The following is an 11,502-nucleotide window of genomic DNA, read 5'->3' as shown; positions in this document are numbered from 1 at the left end:
AGTCGATCCGCATTGCAGTCCGCTTGCCGCTGGGAAAACGCCCCAATGGTGAGACTGCGTCGGAGCGCTTTTCTGATGTGGCACCCCGCTATTTTTCTGGCCTCTGCACTACCACCCCCCCCATCCTCCCCGCCTCCTAGCCTCCCAGTCTCCCAGCCTGCCATCGGGGGGCCAGTAAAATTCTGCCCAATGTTTCAGATTGCTGAACTTTCATCTAAACATAGTAGTCCAATGAAAAGTCATCGACCTGAAACGTTAACCCTATTTCGCTCTCGACAGAAGCTGCCAGACCTGCTGAATATTTCCAGCATTTTCTGTTTTTATTTCAGATTTCAACATCTGCAGTATTTTGCTTTTGTTTTAGCATTGCGCAGATGAGTTGTGGATTCCTCCATAGGCACTCCCAAGCTGTCCAGTCTACTTGGTACATTCACAAACGACTTCATACTGCTGACGCAGAGCTATTAAACTGCATTTGCAGGGAGGGGCAACAGGTTACAGTTCCTACAATTTCATTTACGATTATTCCTCTTCACGTATTCTGTGCATCATCAGCTGCCCCCTCTTTCAAATTAACCCCAACTGCTAAATGGATGTTACAGTGCCACTGTAGGAATGGCTGACATGGGCTATTGTATATTGGACACCTCTTTCTTTTGAGAACTTACAGGCCCCTGTCAATCAGTAAGAATTTCCTCAGAGCTTCTCCTGCTCCACCACTATAAATTGGGTGGAAGGTTGGTGGAAACCCTATTTGGAAACAGATTTTCCACTGACTTTGCACCAAAGGTACGACAGTGGAGGGAAAGAAGCCTTGAGGAAATGCATGGTGTTTAGATTTTTGCATTACCGACTGCTGCTATTTTTCCATGGTCTAGTTGAAAGCAGGAATCCAGTGCATGGAGAAACATGGAGGAGAAATGTACATACTATCACATTATAGTCTAGCTTGTTAATGCACCAATGTGATAAATCGATGAGTAGGTTTTACAGTAGCTTCATTTGCTGTTGAATACTAATAAAAATTCAACCAAAATATTCTGTGCTTTTCTATAACCAGAGCTTTAGTTATCACCCTCTGTAAACTTGAGCTCATCCAAAAATCTGCTGCCCATACCCTAACTTGCAACAAGTCCTGTTCACCTATCACCTCTGTTCTGCATTCAACATTGGCTCCTGGCTAAGCACTAGAGAGTCTGACATCCTTGAAAGTGGATAAATCGCCAGGGCCGGATGGATTGCATCCCAGGTTGTTAAAGGAAGCCAGGGAGGAAATAGCAGATGCACTGAGGATCATCTTCAAATCCTCACTGGATACAGGAGAGATACCTAACAATTGGAGGTCTCTGAACCTTATACCATTGGTTAAAAAGGGTCTGAGGGATACGCCAAATAATATAGGCTGGTCAGTCTGACCTCGGTGGTGGGTAAGTTATTAGAATCAATTCCGAGGGACAGGATAAACTGCCACTTAGAAAGGCATGGATTAATCAGGGATAGTCAGCATGGATTTGTTAAGGGAAGGTCATGTCTTACGAACTTTATTGAGTTTTTTGAGGCAGTAACAAGGAGGATTGATGAGGGTAGTGCAGTGGATGTGGTCTACATGGATTTTAGTAAGGCATTTGACAAAATCCCAAATGGCAGACTGATCTGTAAAATGAAAGCCCATGGGATGCAGGGAAATGTGGCAGGTTGCATCCAAAATTGGCTCAGTGACATAAAACAAAGTAGTCTACAAATGTTTTATCGAGTGGAAAGCAGTTTCCAGTGGCATTCCACAGGGCTCAGTGTTGGGTTCCTTGCTGTTTGTGGTATATATTAATGATTTGGACTTAAATGTGGGAGGCATGATTGGAAAATTTGCTGATGAGCCAAAAATTGGCTGTGTAGTTGATAGTGAAGAGGATAGCTGTAGACTCCAGAATGATATCAATGGTTTGGTTAAGTGGGCAGAAAAGTAGCAAATGGAATTCAATCTGGAGAAGTGTGAGGTAATGCATTTGGGGAGGGCAAACAAAGTGAGGGATTACACGGCATGTTCCTGTTAGATGGAAGGGTAAGGCTGGCAAGTTTAGGGAACCTTTGTTGACGATGGATATTGAGGTTCTGATCAGGACAACGAAGGAGGCATATGTCAGGTATAGGCAGCTGGGATCGAGCGAGCCCCTTGAGGAGTATAGGGGATGTAGGACTACACTTAAGAAGGAAATTAGGAGGGCAAAAAAGGGCCATGAGATTTCCCTGGCAGATAAGATAAAGGAGAATCCTAAAAGATTCTATAAGTATATTAAGAGTAAAAGGGTAGCTAGGGAGAGAGTAGGTCCCCTTAAGGACAAGTGTGGCAATCTATGTGTGGAGCCACGGAAAATGGGCGAGGTCTTAAATGAATATTTCTCGTTCGTATTTACCGTGGAGAAGGTCATGGAAGCTACTGAGTTCAAGGGAGGGAACAGCGATATCCTGGAGCATATCATCATTACAAAGGAGGAGGTGTTGGAGGTTTTGAAGCACGTTAAGGTGGATAAATCCCCAGGGTCTGACCAGGTGTATCCTTGGATGCTATGGGAAGCAAGGGAGGAGATTGCTGGGGCCCTGGCAGAGATTTTTGTATCGTCATTAGCTACGGGTGAGGTACCGGAAGACTGGAGGATAGCCTTTATTTAAGAAGGGCAGCAGGGATAAGCCAGGGATCGTCAGGCCGGCGAGCCTTACATCAGTGGTGGGAAAGTTATTGGAAGGGATTCTGAGAGACAGGATTTATATGCAACTGGAAACGCATGGTCTGATTAGGGATAGTCAACATGGCCTAGTGTGTGGGAAATCATGTCTCACGAATTTGAGTTTTTTGAGGAGGTGACCAAGAGGATTGACAAGGGCAGGGCGATGGACATTCTCTACATGGACTTTAGCAAGGCCTTTGACAAGGTCCCGCATGGTAGGCTGGTCCAGAAGGTTCGAACACATGAGATCCAGGGTGAGCTTGCAAATTGGATACAAAATTGGCTTGGTGATAGGAGGCAGAGGGTGGTAGTGGAGGTTTGTTTTTCAGATTGGAGGCCGATGACCAGTGGTGTGCCGCAGGGATCGGTGCTGGGCCCTATGTTGTTTGTCATATATATTAATGACTTGGATGTGAATATAAAGGGCATGATTAGTAAGTTTGCAGATGACATCAAAATTGGTGGTATAGTGGACAGTGAAGAAGGTTGTCTAAGGTTACAACAGGATATAGATCAACTGGGAAAGTGTGCAAGGGAGTGGCAAATGGAATTTAACCCAGACAAGTGTGAAGTGATGCATATTGGGAAGTTAAACCAGGGCAGGACATATACAGTGAATGGCAGGGCCCTGGGGAGTGCTGTTGAGCAGCGAGACCTTGGGGTGCAAGTACATAGTTCCCTGAAAGTGGCAACACAGGTAGACAGGATGGTGAAGAAGGCGTATGGCATGCTTGCCTTCATCGGCCAAGGCATTGAGTACAAGAGTTGGGACATCATATTACTGTTGTACATAACGTTGGTTAGGCCTCATTTGGAGTACTGTGTGCAGTTCTGGTCACCGCACTACAGGAAAGATGTGATTAAGCTAGAGAAGGTGCAGAAAAGATTCACAAGGATGTTGCCTGGTTTGGAGGGCTTGAGTTATAAACAGAGATTGGATAGGCTGTGTCTGTTTTCCCTGGAGCGAAGGGGGCTGAGAGGGGACATGATAGAGGTATATAAAATTATGAGAGACATAGATAGGGTAGATAGCCTGAGTCTGTTTCCCATGGTAGGGGTGACTATAACTAGTGGGCATAGATTTAAGGTGAGAGGGAGGAGGTTTAAAGGGGATCAAAGGGGTAAATTTTTCACACAAAGAATTGTGGGTATCTGGAATGAGCTGCCTCAGGAGGTGGTGGGGGCAGGAACAGTAGTGACATTTAAGAGGCATCTGGGCAGGTACTTGAATGAGCAAGGCATAGAGGGATAAGGAATTAATGCAGGCAGGTGGGATTAGTATAGATAGGCATTATGGTCAGCATGGACGCGGTGGGCCAAAGGGCCTGTTTCTATGCTGTATGACTCTATGACTCTATGACAATAAATGGGAGGATATTGAGGGGAGTAGAAGAAGTGAAAGACCTTGGAGTGCATGTCCACATTACCCTGAAGGTGGCAGGACAGGTAGATAGAGTGGTGAAGAAGGCATTTGGAATGCTTTCCTTTATTGGCTAAGGTATAGAATACAAAACCAGGGATGTAATGCTGGAACTGTATAAAATGCTGGCTAGGCTGCAGCTGGAGTGTTGCGTACCATTCTGGTCACCGCATAATAGGAAGGAGATAATTGCTCTGGAGAGAGTACAAACGAGTTTTACAAGAATGTTGCCAGGGCTTGAAAGTTGCAGCTATGAGGAAAGATTAGATAGGCTAGGGTTGTTTTCCTTAGAACAGAGGAGGCTGAGGGGTAATTTAATTGAGGTGTACAAAATTATGAGGGGCCTAGATAGAGTAGACAGGAAGGACCTATTTTCCCTAGCGGAGAGGTCAATTACCAGGGGACAGATTTAAGGTGATTGGTAGAAGGATTAGAGGGGATAGGAGGAAAAACGTGGGTGTCTGGAATTCACTGCCAGGAACGATGGTGGAGGCAGAACCCTCAATTCATTTAACAGGGAAGTGGACATGCACCTGAAGTAACCTGCATGGATGTGGACCAGGTGCTGGAAGGTGGGATGAGATTGGGCGGCTTGTTTTTTTGGCTGGCACGGACATGATGGGCTGAATGGCCTCCTTCTGTGCTGTAATTTTTCTGTGGTTCTTTGGTTTTCTAATGCCTTGATTTTAAAATTCTCATCCTTGTTTTCAAGTCCTTCCACGGCCTCGTCCCTCACTATCTCCATAATCTGCTCCAGTCATACAGCCCACTAAGTTCTCTACGCTTTTCCACTTTTGGCCTCTTGCATGTCCAAAATTTTCTTTGCTGCCAAGGCCCTAAGCTCTGGAATTCCTTCCCTAAACCTCTCCATCTTTCTACCTCTGTTTGCTCCTTTAAGAGCCTCCTTAAAACTTACCTCTTTGACCACGCTTTTGGTCACCTCTTCTAACATCTCCTTATGTGGTTTGGTGTCAAATTTTGTTTGATGACGCTCCAGTGAAGTTCCTTGGGATGATTGACTATGCCAAAGGTGCTATATAAATGCAAGTTTTTGTTGTTCATAAAGTATTTAGAGCTGCATAATTAATATTCATTAAAAATTGTTAGTTTCACCATTTACAAGCCAAGATACTTCTTTAATATTGCATTATCTGATACATGTATGCTTGGCTAGTTATTCATAAATGATTTATTCAGAGCTGAACACTCACATTATTTGCAGCAAACACAATCCACAAAATACAATAAGAAGAAACAAAAACAGGAGCAATTAAAAGTGAAATTCAGCTTGCAAAAGGACAAAACTAAAGTTATTTCAAATCTTTTGGGAAAGGGACCTGCTGTTCTTTTTGAAATCCTCGGTTGGAATCTTTCTGAGGTGGCAGAAGTCCCACCACTGAGCCTGAAAGCAGGAGGCGACCCAGCTTTGGTGGACAGCGGGACCCAGGGCCGCATTTTGTTTGCAGCAGCCAATTAACTGGCTGTTGCTGGGGCTGCCATCCTATTAAGGATGGAGGGCCATCCCTAAGAGCTGCCAGTGCAATCAGAGGGCTGGCTGCTCAGCAGCCTCTGCAGTGTCACCGCCACCAACCATTGCTGAGGCTGCAGCTGCAGGAAGAGGCTGCTTTAATGGCCAGGCAGCTTAAAGAGTGTTGAGTGGGGTGGGGGGTAGCCGGGCTCTGGTAGGCAGGCCCCGGCGATCAAGGGTGGCGGGGGGGGGGGGGGTGGATCACTGAGAGCAGGTGGTGCCGTTGCTGCGGGGGCAACCATTGTCACTGGTGGGCCCCTTTGTGGGCCATGGTGTACCCCTAAATGAGAGGCTGCCTTCCGGGGGTCCGATGGGAGGCTGCAAGATTTCACTGGGTGGTCTCTCCATGCTGCGGTGGGCAGTCCCGACGTAGGCAGAATGCTCACAGAGGCAGGACGTAACTCTCAATTGGCCACTTAAGTGGCTCAATTAGCTTTCAGTGGGCGGGCGATCTGCCAGCTTTCCCATTGCTGGCAAAATTGCATGGCGGCAGGAAGATGTGGGGCCTGCCCTGACCTCTTGCCGCACCATTTTGCCAGCCTTCCTGCGCCACTCCCTCACAGCCTGTCCCCAAAGGGCTGGTAAAATTCAGACTTTGTCTTTTGAAAGTATACAAATGTTATTAAAACATTTCATTAAAGATGTAGTGATAAAAAGTCAATATCTGGTTCACTTCTGCTTCCTCTTAAATGAATTATTGGTCCATAATATGTTCCAATGAGTTCCAAGTGAATAGTTCAGAGAATCGTTACAGTGCAGAAGGAGGCCATTCAACCCATCGTGTCCGCACTTGCTTTCCAAAAGAGCAATTCCCTCAGTTCCATTCCCCTGCCATCTCCCCATAACCCTGCACATTCTTCCTTTTTATATAACTGTCTAATTCCATTTTGAATGCTTCAATTGAACCTGCCTCCACCATGTTCTCAGGCAGCGCATTCCAGACCTCAACCACTCACTGCGTGAAAAAGTTTATCCTCATGTCACTTTTTCTTCTCTTACCAAATACTTTAAATCTGTGCCCGCTCGTTCTCAATCCTTTCACGAGTGGGAACAGTTTCCTCATGATTTTGAATATCTCTATCAAATCATCTCTCAGCCTTGTCTTTTCCAAGGAAAACAGTCCTAACTTCTCCAATCTATCTTCATAACTGAAATTCCTCATCCCTCAAACTATTTTCGGGAATCTTTTCTGTACTCTCGCCAATGCCCCTACGTCTTTCCTAAAGTGCGGCGCCCAGAACTGGACGCAATAATCATATAAGTTAATCATAAGCAAGAACACTGTGTTTCCCTATTTATAATGGAGAATATGTAATAGCACAGGCAACATAGCAACAAGGAAATAGAATAGCAGAACAGATAATCTATTTATTTACTATGTGTTTGTAAATCTTTTTCTTATTAATAGAATAGTGAATGAATTATCATTAAATAAATAGGTTTTAAAGGCAGGTATTACCAATTAGCAGCTAATATGAAGAATATTAAAAAAAGTGAACTCTCTATTTCTTGCCTTTGACACATAGGCCAGAATCTAGCATCAAACCTAATGGGGGCTAACAGAGTATCTGAGAATTCCAGACACAAGCATCTCTTAAAATACAGAGACAATAGAACTGCTATGCATCGGGTTCTGTGTATGCATTGGGGATAGAGGATGATCTTACATCATTATACAAGGCCAGCTCATTTACATATTGTTTTCAATATTCCCAACACTTGACATGCTGGAAATGTGCTAAGGTCAGGAGATGGCAATTCCTGCATCAGCAGTTCTTGTAAAGTTGCCAGCTGCTCCTAAAAGTATGATTTTTTTTGGTAGAAAAATGGTTGGAAACAGAATCAGTGATTGGTCTTTGGAGATTCTGCTGCAGAACCTCCCACAACATAGGGTGAACCTTTATGAACACTGCAATAAAAATATAAACAGAGCAGAGTGGGTTGGGGTGACGGAGCACATAAATTAAGTTCCATCTGTAGCCCAAATCTGGGAGCAGGTGAGGAACACATTTTTTTGCCCTACCCAAAGTAAATCTGCAAACATGTGGCAACATCTTGATAGGTTGCCCTGTGATGTTTTATTTTCCTCTTCACTGTAAATGCTGTAAGTATCTCAGAGGGAGAATCAGGGTACTGTACCAAATCTGCACCTTTCTAAATACCAGAACATGCTCATTTTCTTACATTATGCTGTGTACTGTTAGATCAATCTACTGATGTATCGTCTATTAAATGTGGCAAGTAAGATTAGATTAGATTAGATTAGATTAGAGATACAGCACTGAAACAGGCCCTTCGGCCCACCGAGTCTGTGCCGACCATCAACCACCCATTTATACTAATCCTACACTAATCCCATATTCCTACCAAACATCCCCATCTGTCCCTATGTTTCCCTACCACCTACCTATACTAGTGACAATTTATAATGGCCAATTTACCTACCAACCTGCAAGTCTTTTGGCTTGTGGGAGGAAACCGGAGCACCCGGAGAAAACCCACGCAGACACAGGGAGAACTTGCAAACTCCACACAGGCAGTGCCCAGAATCGAACCCGGGTCCCTGGAGCTGTGAGGCTGCAGTGCTAACCACTGCGCCACTGTGCCGCCCAGTAATAGGCACCAAATGTTATTTCAACACAAAGTTCCTTCAGATTGCATGTTCCGACACTAATTTCAATGCCCTTCGCAGTTACAGCAATGAGTCATAACTGCAGAGCTTTTTGGACCTTATATAAAGCTAATACCATTGATGACTACAGGATGAAGAAATCATGTGAGTTGCCAGGGTAATGAGCATTGGCATGATAAATTCTGTTCCCATAATCACAACCCTTTCTGTTCATGATTGGAGTTGTATTCCAGGTTGGGGTAGCACGGCCACATGAATATAACCAATTATGCCCTGTGCTTCTGGGAACCGTGGCATGTGGTAGAATTGATAAGTTTTTCTTCCTGCTGGCTGCATTTCACAGGAATATATATAAACTTACTGTTCTTGGTAAACACTGCATCAGTGAACTGCTTGATGCAATTTTAGGCTGAACGTTGGGAGTGAGATCTCCAACACTTGCTTCTAAGGAATCTGCTAACTGGCAGAGTGATCCCTGTGCTGGAACTGGTGCGTAAGTCTGGCTGCAGGAGTCTACATTATTCTGTTATGAGTCCTCCAGGACTCTTAATCCATGCAGCCAGGTCTCTTCAGATAGATCTAGATATAGGAGGTGGAAATATGTGTGTATTTTGAGGCCCAGAATCAGTGCCGCACAGCCAATGCACATGCTAAACGGGAGCCTGGAGGCTGGCACAACATTAGGCCTCAGCTTCATCTCAACAAATTTGGCGACCTGTTGCAATTCCAGGCAGCTCCTCTATCTCAGAAAACTACTTCCTTGCCACAAGCCCTACCAGCAGCAATTCTCAGATAAGTGCCAGTAGTAGGACAGCAGTAGAATGGGGGTCAATCACAGCAAGAAAGAGTTCTGAGGTGGCAAAAGGAACGCACCTGGGTCCACATGAAATTTAAAAAAAAATTAAACTTACCTTTTTTATGACAGCCCCTTCCTTGGCCTGGTGCTAGCCGCACTGGACGCTATTTTGGTGAAAGTGTTATTGTGCGCACAGGGAGAATCTACCAGAAGTATGCAGGGTAGGCAGAATGTCACATCAGTGTGTAACACTGATTTGATGCCAGCGTTGCCATTTTGGAGCTTAACACTCCAGCTAACACTCTCTCTTAACCTCGTACAACTGAACATATGTTCAGCAGCAACAAGGACACCCCACCAGTGCTATTTAAAAAGATCATGAACTACTTTCAAGTTAATTGCTGATTGATTTCTCCTGTCTCTTGCTGTGATTGGAGAAGTATTTGGTGGTTTCCAGAGTTGTTTAAAGTTGCAGTATTCTACAGGGATTGGTGCGGCACATGCTGAATGACTTTGTCCTGATTTCAAAGATTCTGCACAAATCACTTGCTCCCAGACATGGGTAGAGTAGTTTACATCCTCCTTGGACTACAGAATGACAGAAAGAATGAGCAAAGGCGACATGGAACAGAACAAGCTGCTGGACAAGGGAGGAGGAGGAAGAGAAGGAGGGGGAGAAGGGCTCTCAGCACGAGGCCATATCCATCCAGAATGACCTGAAGCTCAGTGAGGAACAGTAAGTCAGATGTCTCTACTTCACTAAGGAGATCTTCACGGAAATCTGCCAATTTCTGCGGCCACGACTGCAGCCTTAGAGTAGGGTGAGGACGGCATTGCCAGTTGCTGTGAAGGTGACCGTGGCCATGAACTTTTGTGTGTTGGGCTCTTTCCAGGCTGGAACAGATGATATTTACAACATCTCCCAGTTTGTCATCCACTGTTACATAAGGGAGGTTACTGAGACTCGGTATGCAAAGATAGCTGAATACATTTCATTCTCTCTTGCCAGAATGAAGCAGGACATGGCTTTGTGAGGATTGCTGGTGTCCCTAAGATGCGGTGTACCATTGACTGTCACTGCGAGTGCCACATGCCAACTCTGAGAAGTATCGCAATGGAAGAGAGTCCACTCCCTCAGTGATCAGTTGATGTGTGAACATGCTTAGCGTATCACACAGGTCAGTAGTCATGATGCCTTCATTCTAGGGCAGTCCATTGTTCCATCTGCATTTGAGCCACCACAACAAATCAGTGGGTGGTTACTGGGCAACAAGGACCATCTGCCGACCACATGGCTTATGTCTCCAGTATGCAACCCATACACATGTGGGCAGCATGCATGTAATGAAAGCCATGCCGCCACACAAAATGTGATTTATCAGACCATTGACATGCTGAAACAAGAATTCCTTTGTCTGGACAACTCTGGAGGAGCCCTGCAGTACTCAGCAGAGCTCCTGTCATGATTTGTGATGGTCTGCTGCATGCTGCACAACCTCGCCATCATGAGGGCACAGCCCTTGCCACCAGCTATACAGCAACTAGCTGAGCAGGAGAAGGATGCGGAGGAAGTGGAGGGGAAGAGTAGGAGGAGATGGAAGGGAGCAGGCAACCAACTATGCCCATTTCAGGTTGAGCTTTCTGTGTTCGACTCATCTAACTGTGTTACCAGAGTCATAGAGTTTTACAGCACAGAAACAGACCCTTTGGCCCAATGTGCCTGTGCCAACCATCAAGCACCCGTCCTAACTAATCCCATTTCCCTGCACTTGGCCCACAGCCTTGTATGTTATGGCGTTTCAAGTGATCATCTAAATATTTCTTGAACATCGAGAGCGTTCCTGCCTCTACCACCCCTTCAGGCAGTGTGTTCCAGATTCCAACCACTCTCTGGGTGAAAAAATTCCTCCTCAACTCCCCTCTAAACCTTCTGCCCCTTACCTTAAATCTATGCCCCCTAGTTATTGACCTCCCGTTAAGGGAAAAAGTTTCTTCCTATCTATCCTATCAATGCCCCTCATAATTTTGTATTCCTCAATCAGGTCCCCCCTCAGCCTTCTCCGCTCCAAGGAAAAGAACCCCAGTCTATCGAGTCTGTCTTCATAACTGAAAGGCTCCAGTCCAGGCAACATCCTGATGAATCTCCTTTGCACCCTCTCCATTGCAATTACATCCTTCCTGTAGTGTGGCGACCAGAACTGTACACAGTACTCCAACTGTGGCCTAACCAGCGTTTTGTACAGTTCCATCATAACCTCCCTGCTCTTATATTCTATTCCTTGGCTAATAATGGCAAGTATCCCTTATGCCTTCCTAACCACCTTATCTACCTGTGCTGCTGTCTTCAGTGATCTATGGACAAGCACCCCAAGGTCCCTCTGACCCTCTGCACTCCCTAAGGTC

This window comes from Heterodontus francisci, chromosome 7 (assembly GCF_036365525.1).
Source record: "Heterodontus francisci isolate sHetFra1 chromosome 7, sHetFra1.hap1, whole genome shotgun sequence".
In the NCBI taxonomy this organism is placed as follows: Eukaryota; Metazoa; Chordata; class Chondrichthyes; order Heterodontiformes; family Heterodontidae; genus Heterodontus; species Heterodontus francisci.
The sequence above is the reverse complement of the archived record's forward strand: the minus strand, read 5'-3'. Positions refer to the sequence as shown.